The sequence below is a fragment of the Ovis aries genome, chromosome 2 (assembly GCF_016772045.2).
Source record: "Ovis aries strain OAR_USU_Benz2616 breed Rambouillet chromosome 2, ARS-UI_Ramb_v3.0, whole genome shotgun sequence".
NCBI lineage: Eukaryota > Metazoa > Chordata > Mammalia > Artiodactyla > Bovidae > Ovis > Ovis aries.
In genome coordinates this window covers 72,798,553-72,826,526 of record NC_056055.1, presented here as the reverse complement: position 1 = coordinate 72,826,526, position 27,974 = coordinate 72,798,553, and the positions used below count along the sequence as shown (strand labels likewise).

Here is a 27,974-nt window from a genome sequence, read left to right as displayed (position 1 = left end):
AGTCATCAGCTTCTGAACATCTCTTAAAATAGTATGCTGGTTGCATTCTACCACCATAAAACATACGCAGCTGGATGCTTTGTCCTCAAGCTGTGATAATGGGGAGAAGGAGGTCATGAGTACTGGAGTCTCCTTTAGCATCTATAGCAGTGATTCATGACTGATAGATAGTAAGAAGGATGCTGTCAGCATATTCCAATACCTTTTTTTTTTTTAAGCAATCTCTTTTTTGTCTTCCAATTTTGATTTGGATTTCTCTTGGGATTAAAAATTAAGGAGTAAAAGAAACTATAATTCATTAAATCTTCACAGTAATACTCCAAGTTATATTTTATAAAGATTATTTGGCCTGAATAGACTTGTATGTTAGTTAGATATCCTTGAACTCTCGAATCCAACAGAACTTTGCCCTATAACTTTATTACTCACTTGACAAACTGAAGAGCAATTCTATTTCATTTTAGAGTATGAATAAAAAATTATCTGCTGTATGTCCTTGAACAAGTCATTTAATCTCTCTGAATCTCAGTTTCCTTGTTGAAATATATCATTTATACTAATAAATATAAATGGTTAATACATATGAAAATATTCAGTCTCACTAGTACTGAAAGAAATGAACATTTGAACCAATATTTACTAGCTGAACAAATATATTTTAACAAAATTTTAAAATTCACAATTATAAATTTATAATTTGAACATTTTAAATTATAAACTTAGAGAGGAAAATGGAAAATGGGAAGTGTCACACAGTGCCAGTGGACCTAGAAAATGCTATGATTTTCTAAGGATAATTAGGCAATGTGTAACCTTTCCATCAAAAGAGTTTGTATTTTGTAACTCAACCATTCTATCTCTAGAAACTTATACCAACCAAATACTAAAGGGCTGTTTATCCCAACCCAGCTGGAAAAAATTAACTGTCTAGTAAAGTGAATTGGCTAAAGTTTGAGAAATGGTATAAAAATATACTGGACAATGAAATACTATGCAGAGACTGAAAAGCATATTTTAGCAAAATATTAAATTACATGGGAAAATGGTAAATACCTACATACAACTATGTTTTGAGATGGCAAAAGTAAATTATAGTCAGTAGGTGGTTTTTTTTTTATACTGAGAATGCAGTCATTTATTATTTTTATCTAAAAATATAGAACTTAAAATATGTATAATTCCAAGTAAGTCTGTATGTGGGTGCACGTGTGTGTATAGGCGTAGTAATATGGATGTTATTAATGTGCTCTTTTTCTTTTGCATTTCTGAGCACATGTTCTTTGCCCTGCTAAGCCAAGGTGTTCATATGCTTGGGAGATTAGGATTTGTTACAAAGGAATTTAAAGAAAAAAATGTACTAATATTAGACTTCTGTGTGATATGTGGGGTTAGGTAGCAAGAAAGATTATTATTGTGAGAAAGAATGTCCCCATATTCCTTCATCTCTTCACTAGAATATAAAAATCCCAGCTCGGAGAATTGCCACATAGTGTAGGAACGGAACCTTCTATCTATAGTGGCTGTCACTCCAGTGGAGCAGGCAGTTGAGACACAGGGGAATTAGAAGAAAAAACACTTTATTGTCAAGGGAATAATGGCAAGAAGGGAAGGGAAGAGAGATGTTGGTCCTGTTTTCTCTCTCCAGGCAGACTGCATCCAATAAGGGGGTACATGTTAGCAAAAAGGGGGTGCAGCTCTGTCCCCTACTCCCTATTAGAAGGCTGCTTCCCAAGCTGTCCCTTCCAATCTGGGGTACAACTATATCAACACAAGTGTGGCAGGACAGTGTGGTCAGGCAGCAAGAGACTCTGAGATTTCACTTCTCAGCCACTCTGTTCCTGGTAGCAGGGATGCTGGGCTGATGGGATGGTCATGGCAGGATGAGAAGACCCTCCTTAAAGTCTAGGAGAGCACCCACGTGAACTGGCCTGATGTAGAGAGACTCACTTACTTGTTACTTAGCAGTAGCTGCTGTGAGACAGAGGCTGTAGGTAGAGATGTCCCTCAGCTCTAACAAAGCCAAGGGAAAGACAGAACACATCTTCACAGCTGCAGACTTCAACCAAGAAGGTGCATGGGGTAAGTTCCAGCACAGGGGACAGTGCTCTGGAAACCAGTGTCTGAATGAGTCCACACATTACCCTGGGTTGTTAACTTTGCAAAGTCTCTTTTATTCTACAATTGCTCCTCATCTCATTTGCTGAGCAGTCATTTGTCCTACAAAATTCTTTGTATTCTGGATTTGGCTTGCACGAATTTGTGTGTCATCCTTGCATAGGGGCCATGCTAATCTTCTCTGTATTGTTCCAAGTTTAGTATATGTGTTTATTCATGGTGGCAATTATTTCATTTCTCTACCCAACTGTTTCCTTTAAGCTGGTAGTTAGATCTGGAGATTTGATATTTGCCAATGCTAATACTGAAAAGTGGATTCTGATATTGCCAACCTGATTCATCTGTGATAAATTCACCAACAACCTTTCAAATATGATTTTGGCATCTGCTGGTAATTCATTCTGTCATTCCTTCTGAACATATAGGCTGATATTCTTCCATAGAAAGGATTTCTACCTCATCAACTGTTTGGTTACCCTGAAATAGCTTGTATGGAAAAGGCAGGATTCATGCTTTACTTCCCCTCTTTATTGGTTTTCTAGGTAATAAATTGGTATACTAGCAACATCCAATGGTGATTGATGAGGTTCTGTTTTCTTATTCTTTCTTACTATTATTATAAACACATGGATTTACATGTTGTGGATGGTTTTATGTGTTTCAGTCTGTTACAGTCATGATTCTTTCCCTTGTTCAAAATTTCCCATCTTTGGTCAGTGAGAGCCCCTTCATTTTGAATCCTGTGTCCTTTTGACAGAACTATTTGTCTTCAAAAGTGTCCTTATTTTCTGGCTTAGCAAAATGTCTCAAGACCATCATCCCATACATTTCTTGCCCTGGAACTCTCTCTAAGTCGCCCAGTCGTATCCAACTCTTTGCAATTCCATGGACTGTAGCTAGGCTTCTTGGTCCATGGAATTTTCCAGGCAAGAATGTTGGAGTGGGTTGCCATTTCCTTCTCCAGGGGATTTTCCTGACCCAGGGATTAAACGCGGGTCTCCTAAATTGCAGGCAGATTCTTTACCATCTGAGCCACCAGGGAAGCCCTGGAACTAGACACAACCATTTCTTCAGACAGTCTGGGACCCTCTTAGTGGAGAACAGTACTTAGAAACAATGATCTTGATGATGGGAGGGCTTGTTGCTACTAGGTTGTCGATGTTCCTAGCCCTTTTTAGTGGACAGCACTCAGAAATACATATTTCATACTGCTGCTGCTAAGTCACTCAGTTGCATCCGACTCTGTGCGACCCCATAGACGGCAGCCCACCAGGCTCCCCTGTCCTTGGGATTCTCCAGGCAAGAACACTGGAGTGGGTTGCCATGTCCTTCTCAATGCATGAAAGTGAAAAAGTGAAAGTGAAGTCGCTCAGTCGTGTCCAACTCTTAGCGACCCCATGGACTGCAGCCTACCAGGCTCCTCCATCCATGGGATTTTCCAGGCAAGAGTACTGGAGTGGGATGCCATTGACTTCTCTGACATATTTCATAGTAAGAGACAAATAGATAATGAGTTCATACTGATGTTTCCTGTATAATTTTTTATTATTGCAAAATATCATAATAAATTTTACCATATAAACCATTTTAAAATGTATAGCTTTGTGACATTAAGTACATCCCCACTGTTCTGCAAACATCACCACCATCCTTCTCCAGCGCTTTCTCATCTTCCTAAACTGAAACTCTCTACCCATTAAACACTGACTCCCCAACTCCTTTTTCCTCCAGCTTCTGGAAACCACCATTCTATGAAATTCTTTTCCTTTTGTAACTGGTTTATTTCACTTATCATAATGTCCTCAAGGGTCATCCATGTTGTGGTATATAATTCCTTACTTTTTAAGGGAGAATTATATATACCCTGTATGTATATACCACATATTATTTATCCATTCATTCATTCATTGATCAACACTTGGGTTGTTTCCATCTTCTGGCAATTGTGAATAATACTACTATGAAAATGAGTGTCTAAATACCTGTTTGAGTCCCTGTTTTCAATTCTCCTGTGTTATGTACCCAGAAGTAGAATTGCTGGATCATATGGTAATTCTATATTTAATATTTTAAGAAACTGGCATACTGTTTTTACACTGACTGCACCATTTTACATTCCAACAAGCAAAGCACAAGGGTTCCAGTTTCTCCACATTCTCATCAATAATTGTTGTCTTAATAGCAGGTATCCTAATGGATGTGAATCAATTTAAATTTAAGATTACATAGTTTGGATTAAACTTCCTTGATTTTACTTTGAAAAGCATAGTTCCTAAAGACATGAATTGAAGTGTTTATTTCCTAATCATCTATATATAAAATAGTTTTTTTTTAAAGTGTCAGTATTACTTCTAATAATAAGACCACTGAATGCAGCTTAAGATTCCTTTGTGGTTCTTTTGTCACCAAAATCTTCCCTGGTGGCTCAGATAGTAAAGAATCTGCCTGCAGTGCAGGAGACCCAGGTTTGATCCCTGGGTTGGGAAGATCCCTGGATTGGGATCCCTTGGAGAAGGGAATGGTTACCCACTCCAGTATTGTTGCCTGGAGAATTCCATGGACAGAGGAGCCTGGTGGGTTATAGTTCATGGCATTGCAAAGAGTCAGACATGACTGAGTGACTAACACTTTCACTTTCACATTTTTATATATACTTCAAGGGATGTATGGTCAAATTTCCGTGTTTGAAAGTCACTCAACAAACATAACTAAACAGAAAACAGAGTCATAGACACAAAGAATAAACAGGTAGGTTCTGTAGGGGTGGAGGGTTGAGAGAAATAGGTGAGAGAGATTAAGAGGTACAAACTTTAAGTTACAAAATAAATGAGTCACAAGTATGAAATGTACAGTATGTGAAATATAGTTAATAATTATGTGATATCTTTGGTGACTGATGACAGCTATTCTTATGGGGATCATTTTGAAATATATAGAAATATCAAATTACTATGTTGGGTACTAGGAATTAACATAGTGTTATGGGTCAGTCATATGACAAAAACAAACTCATGCAAAAAGAGATCAGATTTGTGATTACTGGAGGTAGAGGAAAAGGGATTGGATGAAGGTAGTCAAAAGGTACAAACTTCCAGTTATAAAGTAAGTAAGTACAACATGATCAGTATAATTAACACTGTTGTATGTTATATATGAAAGTAGTTAAGAGAGTAAATCCTAAGAGTTCTCATCATAGGGAAAATTTTTTTCCTATTTCTTTAATGTTGTATCTGTATGGATGTTCACTGAATGGATGATGGATGTTCACTGAAGTTATTATGGACCTCATTTCATGATGTGTATAAGTCAAATCAGGATGCTATACATCTGAAACTTACACTTTGTACAAATTATACCTCAATAAAGCTAGAATGAAGAAAGAATCTATGGGTAGAATTCCAAAGAAAATGGCCTCAGAGTCAAAAATAATAAAGCAGCACAACATTGTGAACACACTAAATGCCACTGAACTATATACTTTAAAATGGTTAATTGTATATTGTATGAATTTTGCCAGAATAAAAAAAATTGAATTAAAAAAAGTCACTTGAAATAATTATGCCATCAATTTCATATACAGTTAGAACCATAGGTTTCCATTTGTTTTCAATTAAAAATTTTTTTTGGCTGCAGTGCATAGCATGCAGGATCTTAGCTCCCCAACCAGGAGTGAAACCTGCAATCCCAACCACTAGACCACCAGGAAAGTCCATTTTCCAATGTTATAAATTGAATTTTTAAAATTCAGTAATTTTTTAATGTATGTAAAACTTTTACACAGTTCAGTCAAACTGTAAAACAGCACAGTCAGAGAGTTCTCATGTTCATCTCCCCTCTCCTTTCCTCCGCTGCCTCCCAACATATATAACAGTTAGCAGATAGCTCCTACAGTTTAGTTTATGCTTTAGTTGCTTCTTTGTAGGAAATAGAAAGAAATGTTTATAGTCACATTCTCCTTCTCTTTATTACACAAAGGTGACATTTTACAAGCCCTGTTCTGGGCTTCTCTTTTTTTTCATTTATCCTGGTGCTCACCCAGTGTTACATACAGAGATTTTCCTTGTTCCTTTTTCTGTTCAATACTCCTTTGTGTAGTTCTTATTATAAAGAAATCTTCCTCATTCCTTTGAACTGCTATGCTACTGTATGAATAAACATATAGTTTATTTAACAAACTTCCTACAGCTACTATGGTGAACCATATGAAGGTTCCTCAAAAAACTAGAAACAGAGCTACTATATGATCCTGCAGTCCCACTCTTGGGCATATATCTGGAGAAAACCGTAATTCAAAAAGATACATGCACCCTAGTGTTCATTGCAGCACTGTTTGCAATAACCAAGACATGGAAGCAAGCTAAATGTCCATTGTCAGGTGACTGGATAAAGATGTGATAATATATGTGGATTAAAGTGAAGTCACTCAGTTGTGTCTGACTTTTTGTGACCCCGTGGACTGCAGCCTGCCAGGCTCCTTCGTCCATGGAATTTTCCAGGCAAGGATACTGCGGTGGGTTGCCATTTCCTTCTCCAAGGGATCTTCCCGACCCAGGGATGGAACCTGGGTCTCCCAATATATGTGGATATATATTATCTAATTTAATAGATACATATTGTTAGATTAAACTTGCTAATAATTTAAGAAGTTTTACATCTGTGTTATGAGGGATAATGTTTTATAATTCTATTTTAATGTCTTTGTTTTTAAAATCAGGGTAATACTGACCTTATATTATAAAATGATTGAGTGTTTCCTCCTTTTCTATGTTCTCAAAAAATATGTTTCTATTGATGTTGTTATTTTCCCTTAAAAGTTGGAATTCACCTGTGACGTCATCTGGACCTAGAATTTCTTTGTATAAATTGTTAACTGCAATTCAGTTCTTTAGTAGATGTTGGGCTGTTGACGTTTTCTATTTATTTTCGGGTCATTTTTGATACATGTCTTGTAATGAATGTGTCTGTTTCATCTGTGTCGTCACATTAATAGTTGTCTGTAGCGTATCCCTAATGTCTTTTAGGTCTGTTTGATGTCCTCTGTTGTACTCCTCACATTGGTAATTGGTGTTTTCATATTTTTCTTGATTAGTCTGGGTTCAGTTCAGTTCAGTTCAGTCACTCAGTCGTGTCCGACTCTTTGCGACCCCATGAACCGCAGCACGCCAGGCCTCCCTGTCCATCACCAACTCCCGGAGTTCACTCAGACTCACATCCATCGAGTCCGTGATGCCATCCAGCCATCTCATCCTCTGTCGTCCCCTTCTCCTCCTGCCCCCAATCCCTCCCAGCATCAGAGTCTTTTCCAATGAGTCAACTCTTCGCATGAGGTGGCCAAAGTTTGGGTAGGAACTTACAAATTTTATCAGTACCACCCCGATAGAACTAGCTTTTGGGTCCCCTGATTTTCTACACTCTTTTTCTGGTTGGTAGGCCACATTTTTGGGGTTCCCTCATCTCTGATCTTGGACTCTAAAGTTCTGGCTGCTAAGGCAATTTTCTAATGATGTCAGTAGACTTACTGCCTTTAAATAGATTTTATTTTGTATTTTTTCTGCCTTTTCAAGTTGTTCTCACCAGGAGTACATGTTAATACTTCATTATAGCCAGAAGCAGAATTGTGACAGAAATAATTTCAGGTGGCTGGTGTTATAGGAAAAGTGCTGATATGGAAGCTGGATTCTCGGCTTCAAGACTTCTCGATTACTTACTGATACTGCTATTAATAACCTTGGGCAAATCAAATTGACGGTTTTAGTTTCCTTGTCTGTAACGTGGGGATGACAATAATACCTTACATCACAGTGCTTCTGTAAGTATTTAGTAAAGTAATATGAAGTGAAACTTTTTTGAACTATGAAAATTTTCATGAATATAGCATGGCTCATATTTAATTTGTACAACTATGGATGCCTTGGAGGTGGAGACTGAGTCTTTTTATCATGATTCTTCAACACCTGGCACAGTTCCTGGAACATATTTTGGCTTTTAATGAATGTTTGTTGAGCTCAGCCAAAGGTATTTACATGAATAGTTACAATTCTCACATGACTCAGTAAATTCATACTGTATACCCATAGTTATTGGCAACACCTGAATTAATCTGGATCTGGCTGAATTATTGTTTAATATTGTTATTTAGACTAAAAATGTGTACAGTATCATGTATAAATTTCTTGTATTAGTCTTACAGGATTATCCTTTTTCTGGCCACAAACAGAAATATGTGCTGAAAGATCAATAAGTAGTGGGAAATCCCTGCTGCTAAGTCGCTTCAGTCATGTCCGACTCTGTGTGACCCCATAGAGGGCAGCCCACCAGGCTCCCCCGTCCCTGGGGTTCTCCAGGCAAGAACACTGGAGTGGGTTGCCATTTCCTTCTCCAATGCATGAAAGTGAAAAGTGAAAGTGAAGTCGCTCAGTCGTGCCCGATCCTCAGCGACCCCATGGACTGCAGCCTACCAGGCTCCTCCATCCATGGGATTTTCCAGGCTAGAGTAGTGGAGTGGGGTGCCATTGCCTTCTCTGGGGAAATCCCTAAGGGTTGTCTCATAGGAGGAAGAGGTAAAAAGATGCCCAATCTCTAGTAATGCTGTAGGTTGAGCGTGCAAATATAAAGGAGGTTCCTAAGTGATGTGTCACTAAAGCTTATAAGCTCTTACCTTGCCACCACATTCCTTTACAGTTTCTGCCTGTGGGGCTGTTGTTTGGAAGAATTTAACTATACCACCTACAGAAGACAGGTTTGTGTGTTATCTTAATAGCATTTCTAGGTCCCCCATACCCCTCTTCCCCCAAACATGGATTCATATCTCACCAGTTTTAAATTCAAATGTGAAGTTCATTCAGGCTAGATCACTGTTTCCCCAGCTCCAAGATTCTGCGTGTGTGTGTGTGTCTTAGTTGCTTAGTCGTGTCCGACTCTTTGCGACCCCGTAGACCGCAGCCCACCAGGCCCCTCTGTCCATGGGATTCTCCAGGCAAGAGTACTGGAGTGGGTTGCCATTTCCTTCTCCATACCACCTCATAATTCTTATCCACATCTCTTTTACCACTTATATTATTTACCTAAGATTTTCTTTGAACTAATTTTCTTTTTCCTAAATGAATATATTTTAAAAGAAAATTATCACTGTTGCATATAGAAAATCAATACTGCCCCCAAAAGAAAATCAATACCACTTTCCAAGATTATGGTATAAATCAAAAAATAATGAAAACAAAACAATTTTATTAAGTGCTACAAAGAGATCATTGCCTATTGAAGACTCTGAGTTCTGGGCTTGCTGTCTTTTAGGGATATACTGGCTTAAATTGTCTCTAAGATCTCTAATTTCAGCTTTCAACATCTATGGTGTTCCAGATTCTTCTCTTCCTACTCTTTGTGGATTTCCTCCCGCAGTTCTCACACATGCAAACTGTCTCTGCTTACCTCATGTACAAATGATTCCTTTTTACCAATGACTGCCTCCATTTTTAGTGTTGAGAGTCACTATGAAAAAAAAAAAACAACGCAGGAATTCTATGTAAGAAATAGAAAAAGGGTTGTGAAAAGCAGGAAGTGATTAAGAGAAAGTGATCAGACAAAAGTCATCTTGCATCCTTGACCTAGAATAGTTCCCTCTATTTTCCCAAACATTTTATTTTCATTTCCCTGTACTTTCACTTTGAGGTTAGAATTAAAAGAAGCATATTCTAAAAAGACAGATGCTTCTAGCAGGATTAAGAAACCATTACTCATTTATACCTTACTGTAAAATAATCCAATTGACTGATTTCCTTAATACTTGAAATTACCTACATTGAAGGAAAAGGAATGAAATAATTTTGATGAGTGCTGTATTTGGAAAACTAGGGGAGAGTAAGACGAGAGAGGGTTGGTTGAGAAGGCATGGAGAAGTGAAGTCGCTCAGTTGTGTCTGACTCTTTGCGACCCCATGGACTGTAGCCTGCTGGGCTCCTCCGTCCGTGGGATTTTCCTGGCAAGAATACTGGAGGGGGTTGCCATTTCCTACTCCAGGGGATCTTCCCAACCCAGGGATCGAACCCAGGTCTCCTGCATTGCAGGCAGATTCTATACTATCTGGGCCACCAGGGAATCCCAATAGGGAAGGCCTGGAGAGATAGCAGGTAAACAGAAGAAGGTGAGAAAATCTCAAAGAAAAGTTTAGCATAGTTTAAAATTTTCATTCCCCTCCTTCTTATCCTATCATCTTAATTTCTGTTCTAGAGATTCACACTTTATATTAGTATGGAAAATTATACAGTTCAGCTGCTTCTTGGGTGAAGTCAACTTCATAGGCTAGGATTCTCCCCACTGTTAGTAAAACTGTTTCTAAGAGAAAATGTATTCCGCATTTTGTGACAGTATTTCATAACCCATAACTGTACAGTGTTCCACACACAGTGGGTAGTTAAGAAATGTTATTTCTACTGTCTGCCTTTGTAAATCTCAAGTGGGACAGAAAATGTCAGGAAGATTGTTAATATGACATGGATTTTCCCTAGAGAACAGTTCAATTGTACTTATAGTGTCTCTGTGTATTTAGGTCCTCTGTTAGTTTGCTTATCACTGTAAGTATAATGATTCTTCTGATGACTTCCAGGCAGGTTCTCAGTCAGACCTTCTCAAACTATCTGTGGTGAAGCATGAGGTGTGTGTGTGTGTGTGCGTGTGTGTGTGTGTGTGTGTGTGTGTGTATGATCTGTGGAAGATGAATCTTAGTAGGCAGCTTGTGCTACTTATGGCTCAGCACACTAGTCTGACAATGCACACACTATTCCATTACCTCACTCAACAACACAGCTTGACCAGCCTTGAGCTTGGATGTTCTGATACTGTCAAATTGCTCTAAGAGCTTCTAAACACACTCTTAATTTCTGGGCTTATCTCATTGAAGACTGATGAAAGAAAGTTCACAGATCACACTTTGAGTGGTCTGCTCTAGTATATATTTTCTGAAAGTTCCTCTTATAAAATGACAAGAGACCTCTGCAGTCCTGGGGGCTTCCCGTATAGCTCAGTGGTAAAGAATCCGCCTGGTAATTCAGGAGATATGGGAGACTCAGGTTTGATCCCAGGTCAGGAAGATCCCCTGGAGTAGAAAATGGCAACCCAGGCCAGTATTCTTGCCTGGAAAATTCCATGGACAGAGGAGCCTGGCAGGCTAGAAGTCCATGGTGTCTCAGAGAGTCAGACATGACTGAGCACAGATCACCACCACCGCTTCCGCCCTGGGGAGTCCTTCTATTGACCTAAAATATATGTAGTATTAACACTATGGTCCATGGACAAAAGTAAGAATTACTGCTTTGTATCATGAATTTTCCAACTCACTTGGCATGTTCTTATTGCTATTCTCATTTTTTAAAAACTCTTCCAGAAAATTAGAAGCCTAGAGAGTTTGGAGATCTTATAATTTTTTGCCAATTATTGTAATATTTATATTTTACAACCATAATACATAAAATAATTTATAAATCACTTTCTGTCAGGTTAAGTTAATGCTGCAGTAACAAATGATCCCTGAAATCTCAGACCTTTATAACAACAAGCATTTATTTCTTGTTCATGCTGTATATCCATCAGGGGTCCTTTTCAACTCAGCTCCGATTTGTCTTCATTCTAGGACTCACAGTGAGAGAGCAGTCTAGTGCTGGTCTTGTGGTCAGGGAGAAGAGAAGATGGCAGCATTGTGATGGCTCTTAAAGCTTTACCCAAATGGTACGCATTACTGTCTTTCATATTTCAGTGGCCAAAGCAAGTCACACGACCAGGCCTGAAGCCAATGGGAGAGGCATGTACAGCCTTCCAGAGGGAAGGGCTTGGAAGGAGGGCCAGCAAAGAATTCAAACTGGTAACGCTTATGATCCACACTGTAAAAATCTGAATGAGAGTTGGGGAAAGAACAGAGAGGCATTTCAAAGTATGGGGAATCTACTCCATAACTAAAGGAGATAAAATTACTTTTACTAATTTTACTAACAGTTTGAGAACAATTTGCTCTTTTTTCCTAGCTTTATTGAGATATAACTGACACATAATGTGGTGTGTTAAGTTACACAATGTAATGATTTAATATATGTATATATTGTGAAATGATTACCACTAGTTTGGTTTAGATATCTATTGTAATACATAGTTATAATATTTTCTGTATGTGGTGGGAACTTTTCAGATTTACTCTTTGAGCAACTTTCAAATATACAATAAAGTTTTGTTAGCAACTTCACTTTCACTTTTGACTTTCATGCACTGGAGAAGGAAATGGCAACCCACTCCAGTGTTCTTGCCTGGAGAATCCCAGGGATGGGGGAGCCTGGTGGGCTGCCGTCTATGGGGTCACACAGAGTCGGACACGACTGAAGTGACTTAGCAGCAGCAGCAGCAGCTCTGGTTAACCATACTGTACATTACATCCCCTGAACTTACTCATCTTAAAACTGAAAGTCTGGGGAGTTCTATGGTGGTCCAGTGGCTAAGACTGCACTCCCAATACAGGGAGCCTGGGTTCGATCCCTCATCAGGGAACTAGATCCCACATGCCACAGTTGTTTATATGAGTTCATTTTTTAAAAAAAATATATATATATTAAAAGTGAGATCACATATATAAGTGAGATCACACATTTTTTGTACTTCTCTGTCTGACTTATTTCACTTAGCGTAATATCCTCAAGATTCATCCATGTTTTCACAAGTGGCGGGATTTTCTTTCTTGTGGCTGAATAATATTCCATTGTATACAGACATATATACACCACATTTTCTTTATTCATCCATTGGTGGACATTTAGGCTGTTTTCATGCTTTGGCTATTGTAAATAATGCTGCAGTGAATCCGGGGTACACATATCCTTTCTAGAGAGTGATTTCATTTCTGTTGGATACATCCCAAAAGTGGGGTTGCTGGATCATATGGTAGTTATATTTTTAATTTCTTGAGGAACCTCTAGGCTGTTTTCCATAGTGGCTGCATCAGTTTGCATTCCTACCAACTGTGTCTGAGGGTGCCTTTTTCTCTATATCCTCCTCAGCATTTGTTATCTCTTGTCTTTTTGATAATAGCTATCCTAACTGGTCTGTGGTGATATCTCCTTGTGGTTTTGACTTGTATTTCCCTGATGACTAGTGACGTTGAGCACCTTTTCATGTAGGTGCTGAATGGTCATCTGAATATCTTCTTGAGAAAAATGTTTATTCAGAGATTTGCCCATTTAAAATTGGATTATTTGTTCTTTTTATTGAATTCTATGAGTTCCTTATATATTTGGATATTAACCCCTTATCAGATATGTGGTTTGTGAATATTTTCTCCCATTCTATAGGTTGCTTTTTCATTATTTTTTTTAAAAAAATTATTGTTTTATTTATCTATTTTTGGCTGCACTGGGTCTTCTTTGTTGCATGGGTTTCTCTCTAGTTGGACCAAAGGGGGCTACTCTTCAGTTGTGGTGGCCTCTCTTGTTGTGGAGCATGGGCTCTAGGGCAGGTGGGGTTCAGTAGTGGCAGCTCCCATGCTCCAAAGCACGGGCTCAGTAGTGGTGCACGGGCTTAGTTGCCTCACAGTATTGGGGGATCTTCCCAGATCAGGGATTGAACCCTTGTTTCCTGAGTTAACTGGTGGACTCTTTACCACTGAGCCACTAGGGAAGCCCTGCTTTTTCATTTTGTTGATTGTTTCTTTTTTTCTGTGCGGGAGCTTTTTAGTTTGATGTGTGACAGTGAAAGTGTTAGTCACTCACCTGTGTCCAACTATTTGTGACCCCATGGACTATAGCCTGCCAGGGTTCTCTGTCCAGGGGATTCTCCAGGCAAGAATACTGGAGTGGGTAGCCATTTCCACCTCTAGAGGATCGTCCTGATCCAAGAATCAAACCTGGGTCTCCTGCATTACGAGCAGATTCTTTACCATCTGAGCCAAGCTAAGGAATCCTGCAGTTTGATGTAGTTCCACTGGTTTTGCTTTGTTTTCATGACTTGTGCTTTGGTGTCATATCCACAAAAACACCATAAAATCATTGCCAAGACCAATGTCAAGGAGCTTTTTGCGCTTTCTTCTAGGAGTTTTATGGTTTCAGGTCTTACAAGTCTTTTATCGATTTAAAGTTAATTTTTGTGAATGGTATGAGATAGGAGTTCACTTTAATTCTTCACATGTGACTATTCAGTTTTCCCAACACTGTCTATTTAAGAGACTGTCTTTTCCTCATTGTGTGTTCTTGGTCCTCTGTCAGATATTAGATGGCTGTACATGTGTGGGTTCAGTTTTGGGCTCTCAGTTCTGTTATATGTGTCTGTTTTATGCCAATACTACAATGTTTTCAGTACTATATTTTTATAATATAGTTTGAAATCAGGATGTGTGATGCCTCTAGCTTCGTTCTTTTTTCTTAGGATTGTTTTGACTATTCAGAGTCTTTTGTGGTTTCATATAAATTTTAAGATTTTTTTTTCTATTTCTGTAAAAATTGCCATTGAAATCTGGACAGGCCCTGATTGACTCTATGGATAGCTTTGGGTAATATGGACATTTTAACAATTTAATTATTTATTTTACTCTGTCTTAAAGACTCTTGTGCGATTATTTCTTTAAGTGTCATAAGTAGAAAATACATCCCCTATGGAAGAAATATAGCTGACTTATTTTAAAAAGAAAAACATCATGGGAACTTATCTCTCTGGGATATGACATGGATGGCATATTAATAAGCATGATTATAAAGGAAACACAAAATAGAATAAAGTCTAACTGGATACTAACTCAATTTATATCTGAGGTTTCAAAATGTCAGTGTCTTTTATCTTGATTTGTGTGGTTCATTTTAGAAGACGGGAATATCACAGAAAAAGAGTAACATATTCATGTTCTGGAACTTGTCAGAGAATTCCTGATTTGGTAAAATAAGAGGATATCTGCAATTCCCAAGAAGAAGTCAGACAGGTCTTAGGAGTTCTTAAAAATTGTTAATTCTCTGAGGACAGGAACAAAATTCCCTTAAACCTTTCTTAAAATAGGGCTCATTTCATATCAAAAATTTAATATGTCCCCTTAAGTATGTAACAAACAGCCAGGGAGTAATTGGTCTCACATGGGGCTAGTGCTCTTCAAGATCCTTTTTTTATTTTTGAAAGACTTCATTTTGGAAATGCCTTGTCAGAAGTAAAAAGAAAGAACAAGGACAAATCCCCAGTGCATGTAGAGGATTCTTCTTCTTCTGTTTTTTTTTTTTTTAGCTTTCATTGTCTTTCATTCTTATTGATTTATATTACTAGTAAATGGCAATGGCACCCCACTCCAGTGCTCTTGCCTGGAAAATCCCATGGATGGAGGAGCCTGGTAGGCTGCAGTCCATGGGGTTGCTAAGAGTTGGGCACGACTAAGTGACTTCACTTTCACTTTTCACTTTCATGCATTGGAGAAGGAAATGGCAACCCACTCCAGTGTTCTTGCCTGGAGAATCTCAGGGACCGAGGAGCCTAGTGGGCTGCCGTCTATGGGGTCGCACAGAGTCAGACACGACTGAAGCGACTTAGCAGCAGCAGCAGCAGCAGCAGTATTTTGCAGTTTAACAAGCAGTTTACTATTCAGTTGTATGATTTGGGGCATAAAATTTAACCTTTTTCCTTACAGTCCAACGTAGAACATATTACATACCTCTCTATCTGCCTCCCTATCTAGGCATACATTTATGAATATATATTGTACATATATCTGCTCATATACACATGTACATGTACATATACACATGTATATGTAAGAATAACATATACATAAATAATATATTGTACATAAATGAAATAAACTCCTTTATTTGCCTCTTTTCTTTCCCTCCTTGCCAATAATGTCTCTTTTTTCTTTTCCTTTTCTTTAACCTTTTCCTTTTTTACTGTCTTCCTTCCTTTTTTCTTTCTTTCTTTATGCTACCCTTGGGATGGCTTTTTCAACTTTTTGTTTTGACAGCTATTAGGAGTGCCTTTTTCTAAGAGCTCCCAATGTTTAAACTTGGGGAAAAGAGTTGTGCTTCTAGCCAGAACATCCAGCTATATTAGTCCACAAGATATATGCCTAGCTTCTTCATGGGGCACAGTGATTGATGCCTGAAGATGAGCCACTGGGGTGTGCCCTTCTGTTTTGGCATCATGATGGTAACCCATTATGCTTGTTGTGGTAAACTATCATGTCTGTACAGAAGTTACAGGATGTGCAGAGTTCATTCATCACAGTCCATTTTTTAAAATCTGATTTTGACACCAGTTCTGTAAAGTGGGAATGTCAATGCCATTTTATAATTAAAGGTTAAGTTTCAAACCCAACACTGGGGAGATCCTTAGTGACTTCTTCCTCCTTCCTGATTCCTTTCTCAATCTACACATAAATCTCAGGTGTCCATGTTCCTACATGACAGCCTGAGAACCCCAACATTGATCAACCTACCACTAACCTATAATGTTATCCTTTCTCTTGGTCATAGTTTATTGGTCTAAAGGTGAATGCTGGATCTGAACCATATTAATCGGGGTTCATCTTTAGGATTTTAAAAACTAGAACTGAAAATTCAGCACCTCTTCAGTGGCGCAAGTTTTCAGAGGATTTGTCTCCATCGTTTCACTGAAAATAGCTCTTATCAAAGTCACCTATGAGCCCTGTGGTCCTGTTGCTGCTGCTGCTGCTAAGTCGCTTCAGTCATGTCTGACTCTGTGCGACCCCATAGACGGCAGCCCACCAGATTCCCCTGTCCCTGGGATTCTCTAGGCAAGAACACTGGAGTGGGTTACCATTTCCTTCTCCAATGCATGAAAGTGAAAAGTGAAAGTGAAGTCGCTCAGTTGTGTCCGAGTCTTTGCAACTCCACGGACTGCAGCCTACCAGGCTCCTCCGTCCATGGGATTTTCCAGGCAAGAGTACTGGAATGGGGTGCCATTGCTTTCTCCGTGTGGTCCTGCTAGGTGGTCAGTTCTCAAGCCTCATTTCTGTCCACCATACAGCAGCTTTTAGCGTCGTCAATCACTTCTTCTCCTCTGTTTTCTCCAGATGGCTTATGGGATACCATTCTCTCTTGCATCTCCTCTTATCTTGCTAGCTATTCCTTCTGAGCCTTCTTTGCAGGCTTGTTCCAAGCTCTCAGTCTCTAACAGTTGAGGAGGTCTGGGCTTAGTCTTCAGGCTTCTTATACTCTCTGTCTTAGGCTACCTTTGGTTCTCTCCACCTTTACCACCACATCCAATACTTTAGCATATAGTGTTGACTAACTGCCTTAAAATATATTCAGCATATGACCATTTCTCACCAACTCTGCCACATTATTTCTTATCTAGATTATTGAAATAGCCTCCTAAATAGGGCCCCTGCCTTCGCTTTCCTCCCCTCCAACTTAATCTCTATGCAGCAGCCAGAGTGGTTCTACTCAAACATAAATCAGATCCTTTCACTTCCCACCTCAATATTTTCCAGTGACTTTCCATCTCATAGTAAACACCCAAGAGTAAACATAATGATCTTGGATCTATTAATATATGATATGGCTATTGTTACTTTTCCCATCTTGTCTCTTGGCCCTCTTCTTTCTCCCAGTTCTACTCCAGTACACTGGCTCCTTGTTTGTCCTTGAACATGTCAAGTGTATGTTCCCACTTAGGGGTCTTTGTATGCGCTGTTACACCAGATTTTCTTTTTACTTTCTCCCTAACTTCAGGTTTGTCCAAATATAACCAAACAGTAGAAGACTTTCCCTGACCACTTTTATGAAATAACACACCACCACTACCGCTACAGCCACTTAGTAGTCCCTGACCTCTTATGCTGATTGTTGTTCTCTATAACAGTTAATACTCCCTTGTATATTATTTGTACATATGTCTGTTCTGCAACTTTCTCCACTCCACAAGTACACGAGTCCCGGAGGGCAGACATTTTCCTTGTCACTACTATTTCCCTAGTGCCTAGAACAATGCCTGCTCAGTCAGGCTCAAAGGCAACAGCTATTGAGTGAATATATAAATTTAATAGTCTAAATCAGAGAAAGGCAGAAAAAAGCAATCTAAAAAAAAAAAAAGAGAGAGAGAGAATGAAGCTAGCTTGCTGGGAGGAGCAGAGACCAGATGAAAGGTGAGTCCTGGCTGGGCCTGAGTCACTGAGTGTTCCAGGCACTCAGGTGCATTTCCGATTTCCTGCAGCTTGGTGGTTCAGCTCTCCCATGTAATTTATGGTCTTTAGTGTTTAAGTGGCCTTGAGTTGAGTTTCTGTATCTACCAGAGTCCTAACAAGTCTGCCACAGTTATATGCACAGAAGGAGCTATAGGGCCAGAATCCAGATCTTGGATTTTTAGTCCAGCATCATACAGGTATTTCTGCAGTTCAAAGCCCTGACATGATTACAGGGCCAAAGATGTAAGTGCCAAAATCCACTTGAAACAAGGACAGAGAGGGTGTCAAATATGAATGACTTTCTGCTAAACTTGCTAAATATCTGCTTTTCTCTTACAGAAAGTGCAATCGCTTTCCTTATATATGCACATTTTCAGGATCTGAAAAGGTACAAGCAAACATATCATCTTTGAGCGCTCCATAATTGATTGATATATGATGTTAAAGAATAGACTTAAACATTAATTGCATGAATGACTGGCTAAATCCTCCAATGTTAGGTGGGAAGGAATGTAAGAGGCAGTTTCACCCATTCAGAGAAATATGATCGACCCAGGATAACTTGCCCAGTGACAGAACTAGAACCGGAACACTACTATCCCAAGTCTGACCCTCTACCAGCCTCTTTCTTACTACATAAGATGCCTCATTCTTCTCTCCCTTGTCCTTCCACTCCCATTCTGTTTGCTAAGGTTACATGTAGCTTTGTAAATTCTGTTAATAATCTCTCCATCAACAAATTGTGGCTAATGCTATTTAGTTTTCTATAAAGAGTGTGGTGACAGATTTTAAATGAACTCAGGGTAACTGAAGACTGTAAGATGGAAGGGAATCTCACACAAGCTGTGAATGAAATATAAATCAATAAAAACTCAGCAATTTATGGGCTCACCCATGCGGAAGAACAATAACTTTAGAATATGTCACAAAGGCAGATTTAAGGAGTAGACTTTTTAACATTTCTATTTTAGATTGAGAAATCGATTATTATCTCAGAGCTAAATTCTACTTTGCACTATCTGCCCAGGACTCTGGGAAAAGGTATAAATTACCAAACGAAGTGGAAAAACACTAAATGCTGCTTAGTTCTTGATAGTTTTGGTGAGGTGACTGGTATAAAAATAAGGAAGAGCTATATTATATTAAAAAATAAAAATATTTATTGTGATACATGCACAGTTTTAGGTTATATGAACTCAGAGTTTCTTCAAGTTTGGAAGATCCACTTTAGGATGCCAGCATGGGAATGGGTCACCTCCTACTATATGTCCTTTAAAAAAATGTTATGTATTTATTTGACCATGTTGGGTCTTCGTTGCTGTGTGGGGGCTTTCTTTAGTTGCAGCAAGCAGGGGCTACTCTTCATTGTGGTGCTCAGGGTTCTCATTGTGGTGGTTTTTCTTGTTGTAGAGCGCAGGCTCCAGAGCATGGGCTCAGTAGTTGTGGCACATGAGTTTCGTTGTCCTGCAGCATGTGGAATCTTCCTGGGTCAGGGATTGAACTGGTGTCTCCTGCATTGGCAGGCAGATTCTTAATCACCGGACCACCAAGGAAGTCCCTATATGTTTTTTTCTTGAATAACCCTGCTTATATTGAAAGCATGGGAGAGAGAACCTAATATGCCCGGTCTGGGCCATATTACATCCACCACATATTACTCACCAGAGGAGAGTAGGATATATGCCTGTCAAAGGGGAAGGGTAGTTCTCCAAGACAGAAATGGAGATGTATTTACCCAAATAAGAGGAGATGTATGCTAGAAAGGGAGAAATAACAGGTGTCCACTACTGTCTCCTGGATCTGTCCCTTTGCTCTTTCCCTCATGTTACCATGTTATCATAATCAATCTTTCAAGAAAGCAGGATACAGGGCAAAGGGGCCTGGATTTTAAGACTTACACTTGACCTTCAGCTCTTTACAATCTTGGGCTAGTCATAATAACCTTTGTTTTTTCCACCTATAAAATTAGAGGTTTTTAACATGTTGCAAAGATTTCTCCTATTTCAAATGAAAAGACTACTGTGAAAACTTGGGTGCTGTCCATGGTTCTGCCAATTTAAAGTGAAATCTTTATAACTGTACTTCAAAGGCTTTGTTTTGATAAATAAGCCAAACTTGAGTTTATTCTGGTTAAACACCAGGAATCTGAAGGCAGACACGCAAGTAGCCACTCAGGTTGGGATAATAGGGAGCTGCGGGAGAAATCTTAGACTGGGCATTAAGAGGATCTGGTGCAGTACTTATCTGTGTTTGTCTGGTATTCATTTACCTTTCTTCAGTTAACAACACCGCAGTTTTCCTTTGATCAGTCAATCATCTCCCATCACGCCATATGATTCAGGTAGAGTTGACCTCTCCCTTTCTTCCCTGCTCCATTGACCCACCATTGTCGCAGTGAGGGATCATAGTTCTATGCAAGATCCTGAACTGGGCTGAATTAGATGAGAGCTCCAAAAGAGCTTTAGTGGCCAGTATCAGTTAGGGAAAGCTTCACTACTTTGGAGGACAAATAGGACAGGAACAAAAGTGAAAACAAAATAAAACAACAGGACTTGAACATAGAATACATTGGTCTCAGGTGCTGAAGAGAGGATTATGCCAAGGGGTGGACTGCTTTATACAACCTCCCATCAAAAGGAGAGATAAGGTCACTTGAGTCCTTGAGGAGAGTGTCCTCCATGAAGCCATCCACTGGAGAGACGATATAAGCATCTGTTCAAGCAGATCAGCAGTACTTTGAAACAAAGACGCAGAGTGAAGTTCAGGAAGGGTGATCAGTGGTCACACTGGAGTAAGAATGAAGAGTTTAATTTCTCAGCATTAGCTGAGATTTTGATTGGAACAGCAGACATAAAACAAGTACTTTCCATACTGTGAGGTAAGTGCAAGGATATGTCCGAGACATTGTAGAAATATAATGGATGGACATATTGTGTGGTATTGTGATGAGGAGACTGTTCAGAGATTAGTTCTCATTAGAAAGATAAGATGCACAGTAATACGGGAGAAAGATTCATTACAGGCATAAAGTACAGCACAAGCAACGAGCAAGGGTAATCGAAGGACGGTCAGTGGGCATGTTCATGAGAATCAGTAGGTGGATTTGTGGAATTATGACCTGTTCAGTGCTAAGCTGGCATCTAAGCACAGGCAAGGACAGATAGGAAGTGAGCTGAAGAAGGAAGTAGGGCCAGATCATTAAAGGCCTTGTACCATGAGAAAGAATTTGGACATTTCCCTGTAGATGATATTGGTAAACCATGGGCTAATTCTGACCCTCAGATAATGTTTGACCTATACAACATTATTTTAAAAATTGAAATATCATTTAAAAATTAGGAGGCTTCACATATAAAAAATTTACATTTCTTATCTTTCTAGAAAAGATTAGATCTGGCAATCCTGGACCTACATGATGATATGGTAAAAAAACTATGCAGAAACCAGTATTAGCTGTCTTCTCTGAATTGGGCAAATGTACTTCCAGTTCCCAACAACCCCCAGAACCACTGATTCCTCAACTGGCAGCCAGCTAATCTCTGTCTTTTATCTGCACAGTCCTTGTTGTAATGAGAGTACCTGAGATATTCAAAGTCTGAGTTGCCCACAACATGCTATATGTATACTGCCTCAGTTTCCTCATCTCTTAAATCCTAGCTAGTTTATTTCCAGGGTCCCTTCCTGCTTCATCATTGTATGATTTTGTTAATATTTTAATTAAAATAGTGATAAAAATGTTCTAGCATTTTGCAGTTTTCAAAGATAAGTACAGCTCCTGTGAGATAAGTCCTATATTCCTGATTGAATGGACTGAGGTCCAGAGAGACTAAGAAATAAATCCTGTGCCTTTTCTCTCACACAATGCTATACTGTACTGCTGTGCTTGGATTTCCTTCTTTCTAATATTCCCTATGGTTGATGCATAATGATTAAAATAGCAAAATGCAACCAATTAGCATATATGAGATCAAATGTATGAGGTGCAACTCCAGGCAATGGGACAGATTTCATATGACAAAGAAAAATTATATATTTAACCCTCATGTTTCTTGTAAGATGTTTTGGCATCTTGGGAAAGAAGGAACTAAAACTGAGCCCATTAAGAAGGTTTTCACTCAGTTCTTTTCAGACAATTTATTCAAGCATAACATCTTTGAAGCAATTTTGTAATCAAGTCTGAAAACAAGTTTTCAATCCTCGGATGCAAAAAAAAGCCTGGGCTAGTGAGGCTGAGAGGGTGTGTCTACAGGGAATGCAAATGTCACTGGTTCCATATACACCAGAAGCTTTGGCTTTTCTTATGTGTTCATCTAAAAAGAGAGGTAGGAGAGACAAGGAAAATCATAAATAAAAGAAGAGGAAGCCAGACTTCTAATGATGGAATGGCTTGCTTTCTTCATGATAACTGACAAGGTAATCAGAATACCAGACTTATGAAGTCATGTCCAGCAACCAGATGTTTTGCTTCATACAGGTGAATTTGAAGTTGCTGGAAAGAAGAGACTGGTACACAGTTGAATTACAGGAGGCTTTATGATTCACATATGAAAGAGAGGCCAGAGACAAAAGCTCATTACTCCAGTTCATTCAAGAAAATGTGTGGGGCCTTCCCTGGTGGCTCAGTGGTAAAGAATCTGCCTGGCCAGTGCAGGCAGTGTGGGTTTGATCCCTAATGCAGGAAGATCCCACATGCTGTGGAGCAACTAAGCCTATGCACCGGAACTACTGAGCTTGTGCTCTGGAGGCCACGTGCTGCAAATGCTGAAGCCCGCACACCCTAGAGCTGGTGCTGTGCAGTGGAAGTTACTGCAGTGGGAAGCCTGCACACCACCACTGGAGAGGAGTCCCTGCTTGCCACAACTGGAGAAAAGCCCGCGCAGTAACAAAGACCCAGCACAGCCATAAATAAATAAATAAATAAATAAATATTTTTAAAAAAAGAAAATGTGTGAACTGGACGATAATTAAGATAATGATGCTAACTCAGACAGAAAGGTGAGGGGATACTTAGCATGTGGTTATGTGTCACTTCTGTTGGGAAAACAGAAAGACATTGCTTAGGTGTCTTTATTTTTGTGTATGTGAAGCAGAGTAGTTATTATGATCCTCTTGTGAATTAACATTTAAGTGGTATACATTCTTTTGCAAGAGAGCTTTTTTTTTTTTTCATGTTTGAGATTCTGATTGGTGGAAGGGCATCCCAAGGTGAATTTTAAAAGACTGCATTTCAAACAGTCAGCTCCTGTCACTTTCTCCTGGTTCTCTCTCCAGAGATTAACCACCAGATCAAGAGATTTCTCTTCTACCATGGTCTTAACCCTGAATTCTTTCCAGGGTTGATCCTCTGTGGTGAATCAACAGTACCTTACCTAGCTATAGGGAGTCAAGTCACTTTGATTTTACTGTGGATAGGACCTCTGTATAGCCAAACAAGAGACAGGGATATACAAAGCAGAATTGAGCGTGTCAACCTGAGATGGATCAACATAATTTGAGTTTCTTTGAACCTACCTCTTTGAATCTAGGCCAGCTAAACTATTTCTTTTTGCAGGGAAAAAAGGATCTTTCTGACTGAATTCCTAGGGCAACCCAGAGTTTAGGTCAAATCTGCTTTCTTTGCAGTCACTTAACGTTTAAGCCTATTATTCCTTTTCCTGGGCCTCGCACTCACTTTTCTTGAACTGGCCTCTAGAAACATGTCTCACAAGTGTATTCTCTAAAAGCGTCCTCTTGATTCTTTTTTTAAAAAAATAATATGTGCATATATTAGTCAGAGAAGGCAATGGCACCCCACTCCAGTACTCTTGCCTGGAAAATCCCATGGACGGAGGAGCCTGGTAGGCTGCAGTCCATGGGGTTGCTAAGAGTCGGACACGACTGAGCGACTTCACTTTCACTTTTCACTTTCATGCATTGGAGGGGACGTGGCAACCCTCTTCAGTGTTCTTGCCTGGAGAATCCCAGGGACAGGGGAGCCTGGTAGGAGGCCGTCTATGGGGTTGCACAGAGTCGGACACGACTGAAGTGACTTAGCAGCAGTAGCAGCAGCAGCATATATTAGTATAAATATTAAAATCCTTACAGAAGCAAATACTATTAATATATTACAAAAACAAGAATGCAGTCCTCTTGATTCTTTAATCCCATCTTGTCCCCCTTTGTAACCCTGGTATTTCCTCTTGCCTCATTGTTCCCTCCCATTTTAGTCTACTTAATTGGGTTACACTTCAATCCTTTGATCTTTCTTTTTGACCTTAAGAATGCTGCATCTTCATTTTTATTTTTCTGATAGTCAACTTTTAACTCATCATGAATGAGAATTTCATTTTAAGAGACTTATGGTCAAATAGGAAAAGTAGATTGTTTTTGGACATATACCCCCTGCTCCAAAATGCAGACACAATGGATAAACTATGAAAAAAAAAAATTAAGTTGACCTTCTGTGATTGCAGTTCTCATAGGTAAAAGCTGTTGAATTTTAATTTCATATCATTCACCTTAAAATATAAGTGGACTAAAAGCATAAGATTAAATGTCTCAGTATATCAGAAATGAACAAACTATAAGTGGTGGGTGGGGCTGGAGTTACAGGACTGCTGGCCTTTGGGTCTGGAAGCAGGCAGTAGCAGTTAGGAATATGGCTCTTTTGAGTAACAGAGCCTTGAAAATGTGTCAGGAGAGTTGGAGGACTGGACATAGGATTGTTACCTGAAGCCAGGTACTGGAGTAGGACTCATGTCTCCTGAAAGAAACTTAAGGGAGAAAAACTGCTACCAGCTAATTCTTGGAGCCTGTACATCTGATCACATGCATGATTCGGAAGGAAAGATACTTCAGGCTCAATGGTTTGACCAGCAACCGAACCAAGTGGCCTGCTGACTCAGTGACTTTATTGGTAGTAACCCAGTTATCACCCCAGGGTATTTCTGAACTGTCCTTAAGAGTTTGTATTCTGGATTGGGGTCTGGAGCACTAGGTAAGAGGCAGCTTCAGAACTAGAATGGGAAATCCCAGCACCGAGTATGGGGTTGTATTCAGTGCTTAAAATGTGCATTAGGATGAAGATGTTTCATCGTCAAGATTTAAAATTTTTAACAGAATGAGAAAAACTGTCTTCTGAGAGCTGGAGGTAGAGTTGGAATTAAACCTCAAGGCACACTGGAGGTCTGTATGGAAGAAAGACTGACTTATCGCTGGGTAGAAGATAATACAGGGTTTCCAAAGAAGGTTTCTTCACATCCATGTATTCATCCATTCATCCCCCTTAGCAAATATTCGCTGAATATGCATAATGCTCTGTAATCAAATGCTTTCGTTATTTGCTGACTTCTTTACATGAGATGCTGTCCTCCAATTCTCTCTAAAGCTTCTATTTTACATCCCAGCTCAGATACTATCTTTTCAGAAAAGCTTTTTTCCAATCCTATAGACAATTTTAGATGCCTCTTTTCCTACGTTCACCCATAAGATAAATTGTAATACTGTAAACACTTGTTTGTAGTGTGATTCTCATGGGCTGTCTCTACTACCTCTGGTATCAGTGCAGTATGTGGCGCACAGCAGATACTCATAAATATTTGTGGCGTGTGAGTGAGTAAATCACAATGAACATGAAGTGTCAGAATGAGGCACTGGTGTTGGGTGCTGCCAAAGTTGAGGCTTCCTTTCAGTTGCTGTTTAGGTAGAACTTACCTGAATGCAGAACAGATTTCTCCAGCAGCAGGTGGAAGCAGGGATTCCTGCACAGAAGGCAGCTGAAATCAGTGCTTTCAACACAGATGGGTTCTGAAAAACAAGCCCAACAGGTTTGTGTCAATTACGGGTAAGTAGTTCTTTTTAGGGATCTGGAAATGAAGGCCCAGCTAAATAAGTTTCTGACTTCATGGTTCCACCTCCATGCAAATTACTTCTCAGCATCCAAATGAGTTGGCAAAAACATTGAATCTATATTTTATCATGGCATACCCTTCCAGGAATTTTAGTAGTTGGCTATAAATCTCTGTACATGTTAACTGAGGAACTTTTCCTGGGAAAGCTTATTTTAGATTAAGACAATGAGAATCCAAGCAACATTGATATAGCTCTATAGCTGAATAATTTTCTGGGTATGTTGATTGAGTAAAATAATTATTCCTTGCAAATACAGGTTATGAACTCCTGAGAAACAAGCTTTTGTGGACCAACCTGGAAGTCTTAACTCCAATTGCTTGCACTGTGTTAGAAAATAGTCTGGGTTTCAAACAACAAATTTACGTGGTTTTGGCACACAAAATTTGTGTTTACTTCTCAACAACTTACAATGGCTCTCTGTTGTCACTATATGTCTAAACCTTAAACCTGGTGTTCAAAGCCTTCTTACTTTTCCAGACTTATGTCCCTTGATTCCTCCAAATAACCCTGTGTTACAGCCAAACCAAACTGTTTGCTAAGTAACAATACTTCCAACTGCCATACATTTGCTCAAGGTGTTCCTGACTCTTGCATGTTAAAAGCCTACCCTACCTTTGAGAATCAACCTAACCTTTTCTGATCTCTCTCAATTAAGTATGACCATTTCCTCTTGTAAATACCAAAGGAACTTTATTCCTATACTTAAAAAAAAAATGACAGTGCCATTTATGGAGAAAATCCTACATACTGACCTTTACACTAAGCACTTTACAAACTGTTTAATATAATCCTCAGAACAGTTACATGGGGATGGGCATTAATTCTACATGTGCCTCTTCCATGGTGCTCACTCTGTCTACTGTCTGAATGCAGAGAGGGACAAGGTCCTAGGGCAGGGGTCAACGGATTACAGCCCCTGGAGAAGGCAATGCACCCACTCCAGTACTCTTGCCTGGAAAATCCCATGGGCAAAGGAGCCTGGTAGGCTGCAGTCCCTGGGGTCGCGAGAAGTCGGGACACAACTGAGCGACTTCACTTTCCCTTTTCACTTTCATGCATTGGAGAAGGAAATGGCAACCCACTCCAGTGTTCTTGCCTAGAGAATCCCAGGAATGGGGGAGCCTGGTGGGCTGCCGTCTATGGGGTCGCACAGAGTCGGACACGACTGAAGCGACTTTGCAACAGCAGCAGCAGCAGCAGCCTGGTTTTGTAAATCGAATTCTACTGGAACACAACCATGCTTATTTATGTACATATTGCCTCTGGCTGCTGTTGTGCCGCAGTGAGAGAGACCATATGGCCCACGAAGCCTAAAATGTTTTCTATATGGCTCTTTACAGAAAAAGTTTGCCAACTACTGGACTAAGAGATGGTAAAAGCACATGATGGAAGGATCCTAAGCCCCTGGTTAACATGTGGAACAGAACTCTTCATTCCCCTGCCTCACCAACCTGCATTGAACTGTGATGGAAGTAAGAAACATTTTTATTCTATTAGTGTGTCAAAACTTCTGGGTTATGTGACCCAGTAGTTAGCCTAGCCTCACTAACACAAGAGTGATAGAAATAAAGCTATCTATCTCAGTTTCTTCTTTCCATGATCCAGGAATATGTGAAGTTTGTGGTTGATTTCTCCTAGTGACTTCTGATGCCTTTTAAAACTTACAAATGAATATAAGAAAATTTCTAGGACCTCAAATTAGGAATATTCTTTACAAAATAACTTTCATGAAAGCCATGGCAACTGAGTTGCTAGTGATTTAATTGAGTAAATAAGCACTATAGGGGAATATGGCCAGTGGTTCCAGTGAGGCTGCCTGCAGACC

At 39.4% G+C, this 27,974-nt stretch overlaps 1 long non-coding RNA gene and 1 pseudogene across 1 annotated transcript in view; one reads left to right on the top strand and one right to left on the bottom strand.

Annotated features, from left to right (window-relative positions):
* Positions 1 to 27,974, top strand: part of LOC132659178 (uncharacterized) — an 81,218-nt gene that overhangs the window by 9,590 nt on the left and 43,654 nt on the right. Inside the window, exon 2 of the long non-coding RNA XR_009599237.1 lies at positions 27,490 to 27,621. This is a non-coding gene — a long non-coding RNA (uncharacterized LOC132659178). The remainder of the gene's footprint in view (positions 1 to 27,489; positions 27,622 to 27,974) is intronic.
* LOC114113335 (U6 spliceosomal RNA) lies at positions 2,234 to 2,333 on the bottom strand (annotated as a pseudogene).